The 21,167-nt window shown below is 36.3% G+C and overlaps 1 protein-coding gene across 1 annotated transcript in view; it reads left to right on the top strand.

Moving 5' to 3' along the window:
- The window catches only part of LOC112470954 (O-acetyl-ADP-ribose deacetylase MACROD2-like), a 1,076,828-nt gene that overhangs the window by 346,947 nt on the left and 708,714 nt on the right, over positions 1-21,167 (top strand). The gene's annotated exons all lie outside the window — the stretch shown is intronic.

The raw sequence follows: 21,167 nt of genomic DNA, 5'->3' as shown, positions 1-21,167 counted from the left end.
TTGGATCTCAGTAAATATTTGTTATTCTTATTTTGCTGTTTTTTTTTTTCTATCTTTTATAGCTGTTTATGTCCAACATTTATTTGTAGATATTCCTCAGCCTTATGTGTGGGGAGGATACAGAAGTAACCAGAGATTACCCTTTTATTGATTCAGCAGTTTATCTTTGACACCAGCTATGTGTACTCTAGTTAACAGAATGAAAGTTATACAGCAGACTACACCAACTCTCCACAGGGGTTGCAGTTTGTGGGTCCTCTGTTACTTAGGCTGGCTCCTGGGAGTCTGATTTTCCTCTCCCACCAATTCTTCCTTGAGAGAATTCTCATAATTAAGGTTTTCTACACTTAAATTTCCAGTGGTAGTATTTTGCTTACCTGGACTTTCATCTAGCTAGGCCATCCTTAATCACCCCCTAACTCTCTTTCTCTTTCTCTCTCTTTATATATACTGCCTGAGGCTGAACTTCCAGGATCTCAATCCCTGCTTCAGAGGGAGGTAGGACCTGGAAGGATCCCTAAAGAAGCCAAGTAGGCAGACCCCACTAAGCATTCTGGTACCTATATTGACCCATTAGCCATATACATGGCAATAAAGTTGAATAGAGTTACTCTCTGTGTGGACTTGTTTTATCAGCCCTGGCTAATTCAGATCAAGTAATATTTGCCTCTAGAGAAAAACCTGGTTGATTTCAGAGAAAGTCTTTATTTGCCACAGATTCTGGCCCTAGCAATAAACTTTCCTTTGGGTTGTTTGTAGTATGTGCCTTAGACCTGGGCCTCAGTTCAGTCAAAGTAATACTGCCTATTCTACTTCCATGTTTACCTAAACCAGGACATACTGAGCCTTGATCCCTGCTGTAATTCTTGCCTATGTTATGTGTGTCTAGAGTTGAGTCTTGTTGGTACATCACATGAATTTTTTTTTGTCTCTTTGATTAGGCCTTACTTTGCCACATCCTACCTCCTGTCTTTCTGAGGGCTTGCTCTAGCCCTCTAGGCTCTGTTTGTTTCTTTAGTTTTCTCTAGCCCCAGTAACATGCCAAGGAAATGATAGGCCCTCAGTAAATGCTTGTAGAACATAACAGTTGGATCTCCCAGAAGTGGAAGCTTGTTTAATTTGCCATGACCATGCATTTGGCTTTGACTCCTAAGATGGTGTCCAGGCATCTGAAATCTCAACGTTCGACGAGTCCTTTTAAGTGCGAAGCACTGTGCTTATCACCTTATATTCATAATCTGATTTTTATGCCTACAGAAATCCGAAGTTACATCCCCATTTTACATATGAGGCAACTGAGACCCAGGGAGATTAAATAATTTATCTCTGCTCATTCAGGTCAAGTACCTGTTGAAGGTGGGATTCAAATCCAGGTCTATCTGACTACAGAGCTGGAGATCATAACCATTATCATGTTGCCTTATATTCCACACCAGTCAGAAGAGAAGATGTCACTACAAGTCAGCTGTCCCACAGGTAGAGTCCATATTTCATTTAGCTGGGCTAAGTTCCCACCACACTTGATCCCCCTGCCCAAGTTTGATGAGATGCCTGAGTTGCTCTTGCTCAGGTTTTCACAAAGTGGAGGCTAGTGTTGTTACACACTGCTTGGGCTGGGGAAGGCTTTGTTCTCAGAATGCTCAAGGACTAAACAAGTATGTGGGGTGGAAACTCCAACTGCTTAGCTGAATCAAATCTGCCAGTTTCTTTATGACAGAAAGAGAGACTTGGAGGTGTAGCAGAGCTGTAGCCCTTCCCATACCTCTAAGACATTCACCATTCCTGTGGTAGGTAGAAACCAAGATTTTTCCATTGCAAATATCTACCCCTGGTTGCCTGAGGGCTTTCTCTGGCTCCTGAAGCTAGCTCAGCTTGGAGAGAGAGAAAGAACACATCAGGAGTGTTGAGAGTGAATACCCAAGCACGTTTAATCAATGACTGACAAGAGTTGGTAGGTTACTTCTTAGTTTCTCTTAAACTTTAGTGTGCTTAAGAGTCTTGGAGAATTGTTTAATTATTAGGTAAGAGAAGAGGTTCATAATTTGCATTTCCAGCAGCTTCTAGATGATGCTAATCCTTGAACCACACTTTGAGTAGCGAGGCTCTAGCACCCCTCCATCTCATTGGGGATAAATATGAGATTTATTGTATATTGTCTTTTAAGTTCTTTAGCAGAATTAAGCTCCAGATGTCCATAAATGTAACCTGATAAATAGTCATTATTTGATTATATGTCTTTCCTTTTCCTTTCTGACTCTCCATTTTTCTACTTATGCTATCGTCAGCATCTAAATAAACTACTCACACTCTCATGCTTATCTCAGTATCTTCTTCTGGTAGAGTCTGAACTAGGCAGATGACCCAACCAACTTCTAGAATGGACAGCCCTGACAAAACAGTCAGAATGTTCCTAGTGCTCAAGACTTTGGCTGATGTGAGGTCATCCTCACGAATCTGTTCCAGGAAGTTTCATTACACATGAGGTAGCCCAGCTCGAGGCAGCCAGAACTTTGCCTGTATTGATCATAAAGTGTTTACTGATGATGACATAGTTGGCATTCTTCTCTGGGGGATTTGCCAGGATTATTTGTGGGAAAGATACTACGTTTCTGCTCTAGAAATGCTAGGGCCTATAAACTCAATATGAATCAAGATTCCCAGATATTCTGTGGTAACTTTTTCCCTTAAGAGTAAAATACAAAAACAAAGATGCAAATTTCTAAGCCTAACAGTTCATCACATTCTTGGTGATTCATTAGGGATAAGGATTAGGGAGTGGTTCGTTACCTATATGTGTTCACTCTGAATTACCTTTCCCAACTGAAGTCCCTTTCAACCAGAGTCTTCTTTAACTTGCCTACCTTCGACTGCAGCTCTCTGTGGTTCTTGTTAAGTCCAAATTTAACCATGGCTCCTTTTGCATCATTCTCCACAGCATTACTTCGATAATGCTATTCCGTTTGTTAGGCTTTTCCTGAAGGTCTGAAATTAAGGCTGGGAATTACTTAGAGAACACTTGAAATGCGGTATCACTCATACCAAATCTCTGAGAGACATTATCGTTGTCTGTCACTGAGTCATTATCAGAGTCAGTAAGGTTTGGCATCCATTTCTGCTGCCAGGCTTCCCGTACTGGTGACTACATCTCCTGTTGGCCCCTAGGACTGGCTTTATTTCTCATCTTCTCTGAGTCCAAGCCCTTCTCTACCAGAGCCTACCTGTATGGCCATGCAGGCCCTGGTGTGTACAGCCCGAGGGTGCACAACTCACAGGGCGTGCAAGAGGAATGGCATTCCCTGGAGTTTATGCAGTTTGGCAGCTCAGTTTTCTCTCAACCTCAAAAGCCTCAGACCCCACCCTTATAAAGCCCAGGGAAGTTGAAAATTTCTGTTATTTTATTATATTTTTCTTTTAACTTCTATTTTTCAGAAGTGGCCCTGGAATCCTACCTTAGCATAACCAAAGTCTCATTAAAATATTTTCTCCCTTGACAAAATAATGATATTTCTATGAGGAATTCTAAGATCAAATTGCATCCAGCTTCTAAAATTACAATTTCTCTGCCTCTTTTTTTTTTTTTCTTTTCCTGTTTAGCCTTGTGAAGGATGACACAGGTCCTCTCTAGGCCTTAATCAAACATACCACAGTGAGGACCTCTGTCTCAGCTGTGACCCTCGGCCCTTGTGGAGTTCCAATTCTTTCCAGGCCCTTCTGGAGCCAGCTCTTTATCTTGATGTTGTCCTGCTTCCCAGGCAGCCTTAGAAAACCTTTCAATTGATGATGTCTCCTTGGCCTTAATGGAAGCAGTTCTTTATACCTCTCATCCCCCCACAAAAGACCGATTTCTTTTGTTAGTGATTCATAGAAGCCATGGAAGAATCTGAGATCTAAGCAATTCTCAACCACTAGGAGCAGTTATAGACCTCAAAAAGATTGAATTCCAGAAACCATAGCCTAATGTTCTTGCTAGTAATAAATGGGAGATGGAAACATAGAAATTAGAACTTAAGCAAAGCTCTCAGACCTAAATAAAATTACCAGCTCTGTAAACTTTGGGCAGTTTACTTAATTTCTCAGTCTTCTCATCTGTAAAATGGAGATGATAATCCCTATCTCACAAGGCTGTCATAATGATTAAATAAACTGATGTTTGTAAGGTTCTTAGCCTAGACTCTGATAAATAATGAATTCTCAAAAAAATTTTAAAATTTTGTTGTCATAGGACCTCTATATCTGTGCTTCCCCATGGTATGGTATCATGATGTAGCCTTGTAGTCTTCCCTTGGTAACTTGAACCCATCCAGCAGAAGGAAAAGTCCAATGAAGGAGAACTCAGAGATCCTGTGTAGCACACCCCTCTTGGCAGAACAGTGATCCCAGATTGTAATTAACAGAAACTAAGGGTGCGTCTTCTTCTGGAACTCCTGTCTCTCTGTCTCTCTGTCTCTGTCTCTGTCTCTCTCTCTTATTTTTTTCTTTCTTGTTTTGGCGTATCGGAGAATGTACTCTTATCTTGGTCCTCCTTCTCTGGCGCTCGCTCGCGCTCGTGCTCTCGCTCGCTCACTCTCGCTTTCGCTTTTGCTCTCTCCTCACTTTTAACATTATTTTTGTAATGTTTTGTTTGGCAGGCTCATGTTTTCTTCTACACTCAAAAGACAAACTTATAATAGAAATATTGTGTGTATGTTTTGTGTATGTGAATGCATGCTCTAGGACAGAGGTTCCCAACCCCTGGGCTGCAGACTGGTACTGGTCCGTGGCCTGTTAGGAACCGGGCTGCACAGTAGGAGATGAATAGCGGGCCAGTGAGTGAAGCTTCATCTGTATTTGCAGCCACTGGTGCTTCCTAAACTTGAATATTTTCTGGATTTTTTGAAAGAAATTCTATGGACCTTTACTGTTGATGTAATTTTTCTCTTGTACTGTAAAATATACTAACATATAATTGGAGATAGATTTCTTATGCTTTTAGCTCCTAAAATTATTTTAAGATAAATATAATTTTAAACTACCGAGAAGTAAAATTCAAATTAACAATACAAGTTTCATGTGACAGATAATGTTGTTTTACTGATAATGCAGTTGCCACTTCAGAAATCAATATGATATAGACTTAAACAAAAATAGTATCTTTGGAGTTCAGAATGGCAGAAGTACCATGCTCCATGTGATGAAAAATTCTTTTACCACTTTTTTTTTTTTTTCCTGTTGATAGGCCTATGAAACCTTCATTCACACAATGGGCAGAGGCAGCCTTTGGGTGTGGTGTGAATGCAGCACCTTTGTCTGCCTCAGTCAGCCTTTGTTTGTTCCTCTAAAATAATGCTACTTCATGCGAATTGATTGTAAATGCAAACACAAACGCAAAATCTGCAGTGACTTGTCAATGATTGGTCAGAGGGGATAAAAGGAAAGCCATGTAGATGACACTAATGAGCTACTCTTCTGCTATCTACACTCTCTCCCTAGGGGATCACAGCTGGGGTCTCCTGGTTTTCAATACCATCCACTCACTGACAACTCCAAATTTCTAGCTATGGCCGAGACTGCTCCTCTAAACCTCAGACTTGTGTATCTAACTGCCTGGTAGACATCTCCACTTAGATTTCTAAATGGCATCTCACACTTGACAAGTTAACATCCAAAAGGGATCCCTGGTTTCCCTGACCTGCCCCAAGCCTTCTTGTCCTATATCTTTCTTCATCCCCTTGGAGAGACAATTCCATTCTTCCTGTTGTTGAAGCTGCAAATCTTAGTCATCCTTTACTTTTCTTCTTTTCTCACATCTTAAATCCAAACAGCCTGAAAATCCTGGTGGCTTCAGACTATATCCAGAATCTGAACACTTCTCACCACCTCTATTACTACTTCCCAAGTCCAAGGCAGTGTCACTTCTTGCTTGATGGTTGTAGTAGCCTCCTAATTGGTTTCAGAGCTTTCACTCTGGCCTCCTCGATTATGTGGTATAATATATATTCTGCATAGCAGTCAAAGTGGTGCTTTAGAAATAAAACCCCTGGCAGATTACTATATCGTTCCTCTTCTTCAAACCCCGCAGAGGCTCCTGTCTCAGGATGAAAACCCAAACCCTCACAGTGCTCTTGTAAGACCTGCCAGTGTCTTCTACTCAGTCTGTTCCAGCTACACTTCTCAAACATGCAAGCATAATGCTTCTCAGAGCCTTTGCACTGCTGTTCCCTGTGCTCAGAACCTGTTTCCCCAGATGGCCACCTGTTTTGCACCCCTATGTTCTTCTGGCCTCTGCTTAGATGTCACTTTACCAGAGAAGCCTTCCCTAACTATCCTATAAAAAATCCTACCTTCCTCACTCTTCGCTACCCCGGCCTACCTCCTGCTTCTGTAAATATATAAATAAGTTGTTTATTATCTGTCTCTCTTTCTCCTCAGGAATATAAGTGCCATGAAAGCAAGAGCTTAGTTTTTCCTTAGTACCTAAAATACTGCTTGGCACTTAGTATATGTGCAATAAACATTTGTTGACTGGATCAGTGAAAGCTTAGTTTTTTACAATTATCACCAAAACAAAAAATACAAAAGGAAATATTATTTGGGAGAATTTGCAGATCAGAGGATGAAAATTTTTACATCAGAATATGACACAGAGAACTGAAATATTGAGTGCATCTTAGATTTTGTAAAATGTAAAATCTTGCCACAGTCAGTTTTCACTTTCATCAACCTAACATCTTTTGAATTTTGTAGTTAAATATGAACTTCTAACTTCCCCCAAATATTTGCCTGTTATTCTCTGCATGGATATTTACTGCTTATTTTAAAGGGAACCTTGGCCAATTTTATGACTAGTGACACCATGCTGGGATGTTAATACAGTTCAGATTCTCTGAGAAAAAGGCTGCTTTGTAAATCACCCATTCCCCTGGTTTTCACTTTGAACTCATCCAAATATTGACACTACTTAGTTTGTAAAATTTCCTGGACTCAAAGGAGAGGGAAGAGGGCTGAACTGAAGCCCTGATATGCAGTGTAGATTTACATTCAGAAGGAAGCTGTGTTTGTTGAACTGTTTAACAGCTATCCATGTAGGAAAATGGAACAGTGTCCAAAGAGCAAATAACTGTGATAAACTGATAAACTGGTGACACAGGGAGAGAAAGTACAAACTGAAGTTTCAGTAACAGGTGTAAGGCACATCATCTTTCCTGGTATTCTTAGGAAAGTAATAAGATAGCTTAATTACATGATTAAAATATTCAGAGTCCAGCTGGAATCCCTAGTCGCTACCTGTTGTTTGCTTGCATTTTTTTCTCTCATTAGAAGAGTTGAGATCTTTAGATTGTTAAGGTTCACCTTTCTGTTTTCCTGCATTTTTTAGCTTTTGTATCAAAGTACTATTAATTCTATTAATATAGAATTAAACCAAGCCTTTCTTTACATTCTGTTGTTATTGTTTTTTTTTTCCTGGTGTAAATTGATGACTTACTCAAAATAATTTTTAAGTTACTATAAGCTAAAATGTTTATACATTGTAATTATATATATATTGTAACAAATAGTGCTTTTATAAATACATAATTTGTTGCTATATAATTTAACACATTTTGTATATTTGTACTACAAGAGTGTTAAAAAATAAGGCATAAAACCATAGTTGGATTTCCAAGCATGTGAAAAGAATCTCTTTCATTTAAATGGAAAATTTAGTCATAAAAATATACTTTAGTATTGTAGGAAGCATCCTTTTATAAGCACATCTTTCCTTTCCTTCCTTTCTCCTTTCCTCAGTCCCTTCTTCCTTTCGTCCCTCACTTTCTTCCTTTGTGTTTCAATAGATATTGATTGAGTACCCAATATATAACAGGTGTTAAAGATACAAACTCAGTCCTGGGGTGATATGAAGGCCAATTTAGCAATCCTTGACTATCCTGGTCTAACTGCTTGAAGTACATTTGTACTTAGTTGGAGTCTGCATTCATTCCCTAAGGGAGTCTTAATCACTTGTTAATTTAGCTTCAGAGACTTTTAACAACCTGAACTTTAATTGTCTGCTATTTTAACGCATGCATATACTCTCCGTCTCCGTCCCCGTCCCCGTCCCCATCCCCGTCCCCGTCCCCGTCCCCGTCTCCGTCTCCGTCTCCATCTCCGTCTCATCTATCTATCTATCTATCTATCTTCTATCTATCTATCATCTATCTATTTACCTATCTACTTTCTGTCTGTCTGTCTGTCTGTCTGTCTGTCTGTCTATCTATCTATCTATCTATCTATCTATCTATCATCATCATCATCATCAATCTATCTGCTAGTATTTATGGCTTCTTTTTATTTCTGGATTCTAGATTGGTTTAATTCTTTCTTCTTATTCCTCCTCTGAATTCCCTGTTTTAATTTACAGTTTATATTTTATATTATGTCAAATTGTTTTGAAGGCAGTGTCCTATATTGATTGATTCAACATGAAAATAAATTGCATGTCTAGAGATCTAAAAAGATAAATAGGTTGAAAACTTCTCTAAGATTGGATGCAATAGAAGATGAAATGTTTTTAAAGGAAATTAAATAGGCTTATTAACTTATTTCCTACCTACTATTAGCTAGCAGAAAAATAATAAGAATGTACTGTCACTACCCAGTTGTTCACCCATTCCAAAATTTAAATGCATCCAGAGGTTGCACATTCAGTGTTTCTCTAGTACATATTTTCATATCAGTTACTTTTTCATTGGTTCACATAGAGGAGACGGCTACCTGAAAGAGCTCTCTGTTTGCAAATATGTTCATTTTAATAATAAAAAAAAGTCTGTACATTTTAGTGTAGTATGTTGGACAAGTGTTTTATGGAAAACCTGAGAGTCTGAACTTTGTATGGGTTTCCCAAGCACCAAAAGAAAATGGAGTTTTTGACTGAACCTGACCTGTATTTAAGTTGAGATTGAGTGCTATATTAGTTCTATTTGGAATCTTCCTTGAAGACTTGTCCATCATAGTCGAGCCCAGGGCTCAGAGCTTCTAAAAAATATTTTAGACTGTTAAAAAATACATTGTATGGTTGTACGTAACAGTCCTTGAGAAAAATGATACATGTGAGATATGATGGATTTTAGAAATTATACTAGCACCCTCTAGTTAGTGTTCCTTTACTTTTTCTGTTAAAAATCAGGAGTTTGCAATTTTGACAGCTAATTTTTTTTCTGTCACCTAAAATTGGCTCAGTTTCTTAACTGTAAGGAAACTGGAAATGAGGACTCTCTCTTAAGATACTGATATATATATATTTTCTTGTAATTATAGTTTGAATTGCTAAATTTGTGTGTCTTTTAGGCTAATGTACTCTGTGAGAAACAAATAGACCATTCTTTGTTCACATATAGAATAAAGAAATAATTAAGATGCTTATATAGAAATTAATTTGGCTTCATACAATAAGCAACATAGCATTGTTAATTCATTGCATAGACATTATTTTAAAACTAGTGGTAGAAACTAAGAATTTTTAAACACACACCTGCAGTATGGAATCTATTCTACTGTCCTCATTCCAGCTGGAGAGGCTATGAGGTGAGGGTGGGCCAATTTCCATTATGTGTTAGAATGATCTATTTATCTATTTGACTGAGATCATAGGCTCTTCTAGTTGAAAATATCTTTGGGAACCATCTAGTTCAGGTCTCCTAATTTACAATTGAAGATATCTTTGGGGAAAGTTATTCCCAAAACTATTATGTAAAAAAGTACAACATTATTGTTCCTCAGTTCATCACCAGGTATATCTTTGTTAGGAATTTAACAGTTTCACAAATAGTTGGCCAAAAAAATAGTAGGTAAACTTTATATTCTTATTTGTAGTCAGGTGTTCATATTTAGGAAATAATTTTCCCTGAGAGTGTTCAAATTGTAACGCATGGAATCTGTCTTCACTAAGAGAACAACTGGAATTCTTTCAGAAGAGGAGACGTTTCGAGATCTCTGTTATAATAAAACAGTATAATGTTACATATAGGATGTAATGAGAGGCCCAGCTTCCATATCTGCTTCCACCATTTATTTGAACTCTCCCTTCCTCTCCTTCTTCTCTTCCATTCTTCCTTACCAACCTTGTTTCCAAAAGAAATTCTTATCTTGGACAACCTACTCTACCTCTCTGGAAACCTCTGCTCACTTTCTCCTTCTGCCTCTATTGTGCAACCTTTTTATCCTTGCAAAGCCAGTTCACACATGTATACACATTTATACCCATGACACATGCCAAGTTGCCCAGTCATCTAGTGTGATTACAGCTTTTGGAAAAGTTGCCCTATAATGGATGATTTCTTTCTTTTTTTTTTTTTTACCCTATGTAGGTCTAGAAAACATATCTAGAAGATGGCTGGCATTTCTTTGATTTCACTCATGCTAAATGGTAAAGCTAAAAATGCTTAGTTAAGCTGTGACTCCTTATAGCTTTTTAAAAATTGACTTAATTCTTCAGTCCCAGTTTGAGAATAAGGAAATATCAAATGGCTGAATTATCTGATTTGGGCAGATTGTGTAATATTCTCTTTGTAGATGGAAATGGTTAATAGTATAATGTAAATATCCTATAAACTTTAGAGAAAGATAATAGTTCTGTTCTCTTATTTATAGCCTTATGATAATTTCTACCATAGTGATGGGCAGACGTTTTAGACTGACAATTTAATGAAAATGTTAATAACATAATGATATCATGTGAGGCAGTTCAGTACATAATCTCAAATGTGATTTAGTAGAAAATATTAAAAAGCCATTTTGTAAAGTGACACAACTCAATTTTTAATGGGTTAAAATACAAATGGAAATAAATACTAAGATGAGTTAACAGTGTTATAATAGCTGACCCTTTACGACCAGACTGTACTGTCTTCAAGATAAATGCTTATTAAATCTTGGCATTATACTTTTATATGTGACAGTAATGCCATTAACATAAAAATATGTCACTGTTGATTAATAATGTTCAATTTGTTGCTTTTTAACACTCTCAAAGATAGGAAGAAATCCCATCTAGTTTTAATTTTTAGGTTTTAACTAGTAAGTAGATTGAATCACAGTTCGCCTATTGTTTTATAAAGTGAAAAGAATGCCTGTTGTTGGCTTTTCAGATTAGGCATATTGGTGCAGAATCTTAACTTTCTGATGTTAATTTTATACTACTCCTATATTTTTACTAAGATCGATTTATTTTTGAAAGTGAAAGTAAATTATTTAAAAGACTGTCTTATGCAAATAAGCATTGGCAATAGAGTTGATTTGCAGCAGCAGTACAATAATCTTTACAACTTATACTATTCTTCCTCCATCTCTACAAAACTGTTTTAGTTTATGTAACACCAAAGGTAGATGCTGGGATAAGGACTTGGGAGTAGACAGTTTATTTAGGAAGCGATCTTAAGAAGTAGAGTAAAGAAAAGGGAAAGGAGAAAAGGAAAAAAATGCAATAATGGTTAATGAGCAGGTTACCACTGTAAGCCAGGTCCCTGAGAGGATAACCTTTGGTGTTACATAAACTAAAACAGTTTTGTAGAGATGGAGGAGGAACAGCATAAGTTGTAAGAACAACATTAGTTTAACAGGAATATCAGGTTTATAGTTCCAGGGCAAGAAAGTTGGTTAGGTCACAAGGAACTTAATGGCAGACTAAGGATTTGGAGATTTTCTTCAGGTATTACATATTTTCTAAAAAGGCTTAGCATAGGGAGGTGGCATGATTAGAGCTCTGCTTCCAAATAGTTACCTGTGGTAGTCTTTACAGGAGAGACTGTAAGTATGGAGAGCATCTATCTGCAAGACCATTCTGGAGTCTAGGTGAGGTAGTAACACTAGTGGAGAAGGAGAGGAAGGATGGTAAATGCTACAGTTGGCAATTGGTTCAATGTGGGGGTAAAGGGAACTGAAAAACATTACAAATAATGCAAATATTTCCAGTCTCTATTGCTGAGTGGGAGGATGGTGAGGCTTTGTTTGAAACAGGAAACTTAATGGAGGAATCTGTTTAAATGAGATAAAATGTCTTCAGTTCATTTCTGTCATTTGCCTATACAATATACATTCTCCCTTTCTTTCTCAGTGTTAGAATCCTCATTTTATTCAGGCCCATTATGTGCTCAGCTCAGAGATATTTCCTAGCTTCTTTTATAGCTGATTGTAGCAATGTGACTAAGTTGTGAATACTGTGATATAAGCGGAAGTGTGTGTTAGACTTCAAGAAGCAGATTCATCTGGAGCTGTATCCCTTTGCCTTGCCCTCATTCTCTGTGCCTGTTATATGGGAACACTGAAGTCCAGCAGCAGTCTTGGACTATGAGATGACTTTGAGGTTGGAAGCAACGTGATAGAAATTTCTAATGACGAGGGAGACCATACTGGCCTCAGACTTGCCCACCTCCAGAGTTTTACATAAGCAAGAAATAAACATCATCTCTGGTCTTTTTTTTTTTTATGGTAATTGTACGAAATTCTAAATGATGACAGCCTACTGAGTCTTAATTAAGAGCAGGTTATCCAGGTGAAGATGTTCAATAGGCAGTTGGAAGTCCAAACAAACAAACAAATAAATAAAAATAATAGCAACTAACATTTAGTGAATTAGAGTAATTTATTAATATTTCTCTTATCTTTCTAAAGATATTTTACTAGGAACTCTGACAGGCCAAAACAAGTAGAGGGGCCTACAATGATTTTAAAGTTGGAATAGAATTTAGAAGTCGTCGTCTAATGCTCTGCTTTTTCAGATGAAAAAAATACCCTGAGACCTAAAGCAGTTGAATGACTTGCCAAAGTTTTGTATCGATGTTAGGGACAGAACCAAGACATTAATTCTCTCTTCTAATTCACCCTTAAGTTTCCCAAATGACAGGCCGAATGAAGCTCCATTCAAATATTCTCTGAGTTCTCACTGATTCTGTTTCCCAGACTTTGAAGTGGTTCATATTACCTTTATAGAACCTCCTATAGCAGAGAGGGAAAGTCAAGCCAAAATCCAGCCATGGTGGCCATCTGTTTCAAGAGAAAATTACTACTTCTAATTCTCCTCAGGAAATTTGGATTATGGTTTAATGTGAGTATTTGACCAAAGAGCATAGCAGTATTAAATTTAAACTCTTTAAGCATACAAGGGTTTATATGATGTATTCCCCTACTGCTTTCCCTATGCTTCATTCTGCTCTACCCATACTGACCTTCTTTACTTTTCTTGGGAAGTATTGAACAAGCTCCTACCTCAAGGTTGTCTTACTTACAGTTCCCAATCCTCTGCTTCAAATATCTACTGTTGTCTTCTGCAAAGCTTAATTCTTCACGCCTTTAAGCGTGATTCATATGTCACTTCATAGGATGTATTACTGCTGATCTATTTAAGCAGGGTCATTTGTTTATTTGCATATCTAGTCATTAATCTGTCCACCCTTGCTAACTTCATGAAGGTAGACACTTTGTTTTGTTCATTCCTAAATGTCTAATGCCTAGAGTAGGATCTGCCTACCACATAGTAGGTACTCAGTAAAAGACATGTTGAATGAATGAAGAGGGCAGTATGTGAGCAACAAGTTATAAAAGCAATATTCTATAATATAAGGTCTAATTTTAGAGTCTGATCAATAGTTTTAGTTTTTCTTTTCTTAAAAACCACTATGGAATTATTATAAATCAGGAAAATTTAATATATTGAAGGCCAAATGTTAAAAAATGTTTATTTGGAGCACTTTGTGTATGAGGCCTTTTCTGAGTCTTATATCGGTAGCCAAGATGAGCTTTCTTGTTCTTCATCTAGTCCAAATTTCTGGACTATTTCTGCAGTTTTGAGCTGAGTCTGGGTACTCTGCCACTGTTACCTTTTGGTAGTAAATGACCCTCTAGTGGCCAGAGTAAGTTGATGTATTTTACTTATTATTAATAAGGTGTGAATTGGAAGAATTTACTTCAGAGTCTGTCTTCTTTTTTTCAGTATAGAGACTGAAAATTTTCTGCATATAAATTTATAGTCATAGAAATGCATTTCCTAATAAGATAGCTGTGAAATGATGATGATAATATTGATGACAACAATGATAGTAATAACTAATGTTTGTTGAACTTTCAGTATATGATCACATTTGTCTAAGCACTTTACACATGTTGAAATTTTTAATGAGTGTGTAGCCATCAGCAGGTAGGGAAGACCTTCTAGTTAGAGGGCAACAGATCCAGTTTATGTTCTTACTCAGAAAAGGTAGGTAGTGGACAGCTCTACCTGGTTGTCAAGCAAATTGTAATTTTATGGTCTTAATGAGGGAAATGAAATAAGCATAATAAATAGTGGTAAATACTGAAACATGGCAAAAGACATAAAACACATCCATAAGAAAGTCTCAGGTGACTGAAACATAACCTGTGCATAACTAGCAATGAATGAGTAATAGCAATAATAATTTTTTTTCAAGATATTTTATTAAGAAAATAAAGACTTTTTATTTTTTTCTGGTGAGTATTTACTTTTCTAATGTGACCACCAATATAGAAAACAAAGAGAACATTGACTTTTTTTAATTAAAAAAGGATAAAATCTTTGAAATGAAATAAACAACAAATAAACAATCCTGAAAAGGAACCAAACTACAATAGAGAGAATTGCAGAGTAATCAGAAGCATAAAGTTCAGTCTTCACCAGATAGAAAGTTGGTCATTCCTAGCGAAACAAAGCAACCATCTCCTTTTGTTAAGTTTCCTCAAGAGGTAAGACAATCTGCAAAAGAGATAATTTTAGCAGCTAGCATGTGGCAGCAACACAATAAAATGGGAAGAAAAATGGCCAGTTTACCTGAATATTCTCTCATCAAGATATTTTGTTAGTATTCTGTAGGAGTGTCTATAAAATTGCTTTGGTTGTATGTGATTTGACAGAGCAACGTGTTTTATATCTTGGGAAAGCAGTTCTCAGAGGATTTAAAAGAGTTAGAGAAATTCACCAGGTGATTTTTCTGTTCCCAGTGTAGCTTTATCTATGAAAATGGCTTGCATGCATAGTTAATGTTGTAATACTATGGCAGAAAATGCACGATTCTTTCAACCATTGTCATATATCACCAATGATACATACATCTAGAAGTTATAGGCAATTTATGGATTTTCTAAATATTTAATATGTCATGAATGGCTGAGCTTAGTTTTATTTATTATGTTTTTATTGCCAATAAGTTACAAATACAGCAGAAAAATGGATGAAAAGTTAACCTTGTGATTGACTTAGCTGAAAGATATGGGACTTCCAATTTATGTTCTCAAATTCCATAATGTTATTCTGTTTTTCCTTGACATTACCTGCAAAGCAAAGAGAAAAAAAATGCCATAATGTACCTTGTAAAATACATGCAAGGAGTTATCAGACCATATGAGGCAAACTGAAATTATTTTGAAACTTCAAAATATATATGTGTTTATATTTAAGTCTTTATATCATTTTCTAACTCAGCTTAGATACTAGTTCTTCAGAAAAAGCTACACTGATTCCTACATCTACCTCTGTCCCTTTTCACAATATTAGGTCCTTCTATTGTACACTCTAATAGCACTTTTACTTCTCCTTTCTGGCACTTAGTCTCCTTGCAATGAATGGTTTAAAATTTCTCATCCATGTTCATTGCATATTATTCACAATAGCCAAGATATGGAAACAATCTTAAGTGTCCATTGAAGTATGAATGGATACAGAAAATGTCCTTTTTATGGCTGAGTAATAGTCCATTGTGCATATATTATTCAGCCATAAAAAATTATGAAAATCCTGCCATTTGTGACAACATAGATAAACCTGGAGGACGTTATACTAAGTAAAATAAGCCCGACAGAATAAGACAAATACTGTATTATCTTATTCATATGTAGAATATTTAAAAAGCCAAATTCTTAGAACCAGATTGTAGAGCAGAGTTACCAGGGGCTAAGAGATGAGGAAAATGGGGAGATGCTGGTGATAACTTTCACTTATAAGATGAATAAGTTCTAAGGATCTAATGTACTGCATAGTAACTATAGTTAATAATATTATATTACATACTTGAAATTGAATAAGAGAGAAGACCTTAAATGTTTTTACCACACACAGAAAAAAATATGGTAACTTTGTGATATGATGGATATGTTAATTAGCTTGATTGTGGTAATCATATCACATTTCACAATGTATATGTAATCACAACATCACATTGTGCACCTTAAATATATACAATTTTTATGTCAATTATACCCAATAAATTTGAGAAAAAATATGAAGCCTCTCATCTTGACTTTATCGTAAACTCCCCAAAGTCAGGGATGACGTTAGTCTTGTAAATAACCTAAAGTGAATCAAAGGCATTACTCCATTGGTTCTTCCTTTTCTCCTGAATCATCAGCTTTACCTTTTCTATTGGCCCGTGCTATCAGCATACAAATATGCTATTATTTTTCCTTTTTCTAAATCTCTCTCTTGACTCCATTTCCCCAAATTTTATCTTCCTTACAACTTTACAGCAAAACTTGAAATGGTTGTCTATACTTCAGAGTTTTCAATTTTTTTACTTCCTTTCTCTCTCTGACCCACTGTAATTAGTCTTTCACTCCACCCTCATCACTCTGCTGAAACAGTTCTTATCAAAATCACCAGCGAGTACTAATGGTTATTTCTTTTTTGACTGTTTATACATTAAGGACTGCTAGTATAGGGTCCTAATACTTTTCAATTAAATCAGCTACAAGATAACTACATATAGCAGACTCCCCGCTAGATGATCTGTTGATAACAAAGGACCACAAACTTGATGGCTTAAAATAACAGAAATTTACTCTCACAGTTCTGGAGGTCAGAAGTCTGAACTTAAGGTGTCAGCAAGGCTGCACTTCCTCCAAGGCTCTAGAGAATCCTTCTCTGCTTCTTCCAGCTTCTGGTGGCTTTATTTGTTCCTTGGCTTGTGGCTGCATAACTCCAACCTCTGCCTCCATCTTCATATGATTTTCTGCTCTTTGTCTATGTGTGTCTCTCCTCTATATGCCTCTTATAAGGACAATTGTCATTAAATTTAGGGCCCACCCAGATAGTCAATATCTCAACTAAATTAAAATTCAAAGACCCTTTTTTCTAATTAAGCTTACATTCAATTTTTGGGGATTAGGATATGGATATATTCTTTGGGAGTTAGGGGCTCATCACCATTCAACCTACTACAATAATGATCTCATTGATCAGTGTTTTCATTCCTAGCAGAGGTATGATAAACCATTCTAATAGAATGGCAGCTTAACAACTAATTAAGTTTTAATTCAACAAGTTTTAAGTTCTTCCTGTGTGTCGGCCATTGTTCTAGAACCTAGAGAGAGAGTGGTAAGCATATCTTTATGCTCCTGGAGTTACATTCTAGACCAGGTAGAAACAGAATTATCTTTTGGTCTAAATATATTACTTAAAGTACATCAGTATATTTCCTGAGATTATAGAAATCATTTTAAATTTGTAATTAAGCTGTTAGAAGTCATAGTTTTATAAAATCTAGAACACACATAATACAAAACAATAATTTTCTAGTTAATTTATTTCCAGACTACATATCAGATGTTTTACCCATGTGCTAGAGTAAAAGAAAGAATAATGCCAAAAGTCTGGTTAATTTTATATTTACCCATTGACAAATGACATAAAGTTGTAATTGTGTGATTATAAACCCCAGAGTCAGTAAGAATGTGATAACATAAAGACCCTGATTTCCTTCATTAATGTTTTATTTATACCACATTATTAGACTAATTAAAATAAATATAAACAATGTACCAACATACGAAGCCAATTTCAAACTCACTTCTGATTTTTTTGGGGGAGGGAGGGCGGAAATCTCCCGTTTTCTCCTTTTCTAAAGGACTTAATTATGCTTTCTTCTCTGCTGCCTCTAACCTGTGTATATGTTATTACTATTATTAACACTGACCGAGCGCCTGTGAAATGCCTAGGCACTTGGAACTTTACTGCCATTGCCCTGCTGCCAAGCATCATCCCTGTTGTGACAATGTACCTCCATATGCACCCCTTCCCCAATGAGCTTACGAGCAGAGACCACATCTTTTCAGTTTCTTTTTCCTCAGCACTTAATACTTGAACAAACAAGACACGGTGGATACTTAAAGATGAACTAAATTTAGTCAGCTGTAGGCTTAGCAACTACCAGGAGCAAGATTGCTTGCATGGTGCCATGTCATCAAGCTGTCCAGGTTGAATCATTCTTTGCCAATTTAACTATCTTGGTGTCTCATCTGTGGAAAACAGAAAAATTTAACAAAAAGACTTATGAAGCTGTGTTACTTGCAAAACAAAATTTCTATAAAGCACTTAGAGTTTACCTAGCTTATAGTTAGCACTTGATAAATCTTAGTCATTAACATTATTTTTACTATTATTGCTTTAAACATGTATCCTGAAAATACAATGGATTTTCACATCATGCAAATAAATTTTAATTTAAACACATGGAAGTTTCAGTTATCATGATCTAAGTTTTAAAATAATTGCCACGTGATAAAGAGAAAGCGTAATTAATGGCTCAAATTTTAAAAGCCATTAAGTATGATATTTTAGTGATGTGACTTGGAAGAACTGTCTTCGTAAAGTACATATCTTTATAAAAAGAAAAGTAGTTGGTGATGTTTTCTAAGCTTTCTACTATTTCTCACAAGGTACTTTCTTTGATTGAATATCATCCTTAACTTTTCCCATTCTTTTATATTTTATATCTTGTAAGTCACCATATTTTAAAAAGGTTTCTCATTAAATATTTCTTATATGCATGTCTTCTCTCAGTTTGTCAATTCTCTCTTCACTTAACACTTTGAAAATTGAAGTCATAGAACTTAAGCAATGAGGAATAATGGTACTTACATAAATGAATTTTGCATTTAAATTATAATACTCAAGTATACTTTAATGAATATATTTTTGGAAGTTTTTATTATTAAAATAATCTATTTTTGATTTCCCCCAAATATATCGAGTCATTGAGAAATGAGGTTTTTAGTCTAATAGTGTTATTTGAAAGCATATGTTTCTAGGAACTACATATATGACTGTTGAGCGAAAGCACTGAGTGTGAGTTAAGATCATAGGTTTGAGCACCAGTTTTTCAGGACTTGAATGTGGCTTCTGCTACTTACAGCTGTGTAGCTTTGAATAGAATGTTTAATCTCTCTGTGCCTCAGTTTTTTTCATCTGTAAAATGAAGATATTTACTAATAGGGTTGATGCGAGGATTGAATTAAATCATTTAAAGAGGTTAGAATACTGCCTGACACATAAAAGAACTGAATAAATACTGGTTCTTCAAATTATTAAGTGAGAATGGGTGAAGAGATTTTTGTTTTTCAGAATGAAAAGGCAGCATGGGCAAGTCACAGAGGTAGTAATTCACGAGATTTTCACAGGGAAAAGGAGTGCCGATAAAGGAGATTTGGAGAAATGAGTCTGGAGACAGGTCTTAGAGGTCCTGCCCTCAACATTCCAGAGGAGAAGGCACAACAACACCACATTCCACAGGTCATCTCTGAGAATATTGACAGACCTGCCACACTTGGGAATTTAGACTTTATTCTGTAAGCAAAGGGAAATGGTGAAGATAGTACATAGGCTTTAGTGCCACACTTCCTGGAGTTGATTTCTAGTTCTTTATTTTTTGAATTTGAGTTTCATCATTGATAATAATAATGATTCCTATACCATAAGAATGTTGCAAGGGTTAAATTAGGTAATGCAGGCAATATATTTAGAATACTATCTGGCTAATAGTAATTGCTCAATAGAAATTAGCTATTATAAAATGTGAGCAGAGGAGTGACGTGATCAGATCTGTGTAACTTTATATAATTCTAGGCTAAGCAAAGTACTCGATCTGCTATATGAGAACAGAGAGAGAAGGAGAAGTTTATATAAGAGCCATGATTAATGAGTGTCTTGCACTTGACCTACTTTTTCACAAGGTTAGCCTAAGAAAGGTCATCGCTGAAGTTATGGCAGCTATTTCTAATCCTCCAGACGACATTGGTACCAAGAAACCTCCAGGCCTCTCATGGGCAGCTAGGAAGTCCAGAGCATGTGTAAAGGACCACTTCCAAAGCTCACAGAGAAGACTGTCTCTACTCCACAGGGCATCTTTGTGCAGATTAGAAAAAGATATCCCTTTCTCTGAGGGCATATAAACCCTGTAGTAGGACACATGGTTTATTAAGAAGAGTCTAGGAATTACCTCTTTGGCCAGACACCATTGGGCAGGTCACAGCCTGAGCAACCAAACATTTCTGTCCCAGCCATAGAGCACTTGAGATTAGGAGAAATTCTGCCTAGCTAGAGAACATGCAAATTATTTGTATCTATTTGCCTGTCCTTGATTCTGAGATGATCTTGTGATTTACTCTGACTGATAGAATGTGATAGAAATAACTTTACGTAACATCTAAGGCTAAACCTTAAGAGACATTGAAGCTTCCATTTTTGCCCTCTTGGAATTCTGCTCTGAGAACACTATATAAAGAAACCCAGCCTAGCCTACTAGAGGATGAGAGGACATACGTGGACAGAAGTGCTGTAGCTGACAGTCAGCACTTCCTAGCAGCCGCGTCTTAATGAGTTGTTCCAGGTAGGACCAGAAGAATAACTGCCTGGCCACAGAATTGCTGATCTATAGGATCTTGAGCAAGAATAAATGGGTTTTATTTTAAACCTATATTTTGGATGGTTTGTTACATAGCATTAGATAACAGATACACCTGTGAAGACCAAAAGGGATTTTTTTCAATCTAAAACTCATCTCTAATGCTTGTATTTTCTCAGATTCTAGTAATAAGACACTGAATCAGAATATCTCCCTTTCACAGACAGAGACATTACTGTATTATGCAGATCAGCTTTGTCTGTAGGAGAAGAAAAAAATGTCTACAGAGATTTCTAGTATAGTTTCTGATACTCAGATGGCCTGGAAATGTCTGCTGGCTGATTGCCTTTCTAGTTATTGTATGTTTCAATAAACATACTTCAATAAAAGACTCAGAAATTTTAAAAATGAAGAACTGTTAAGTCTCTGCCTAGTCACCATTATCACTGAGAGTGCTCTGTTATATTGTTGATATTGTTATGGTATTATAATGTCCGTATTTAAAAAAGAGTGACTTCTAAAAGTACTAGT

The sequence above is a fragment of the Pteropus alecto genome, unplaced genomic scaffold (assembly GCF_000325575.1).
Source record: "Pteropus alecto unplaced genomic scaffold, ASM32557v1 scaffold45, whole genome shotgun sequence".
NCBI classification, from domain to species: domain Eukaryota; kingdom Metazoa; phylum Chordata; class Mammalia; order Chiroptera; family Pteropodidae; genus Pteropus; species Pteropus alecto.
Note: the sequence above shows the minus strand (reverse complement) of the source record. Positions and strands in the feature narration are given on the sequence as shown.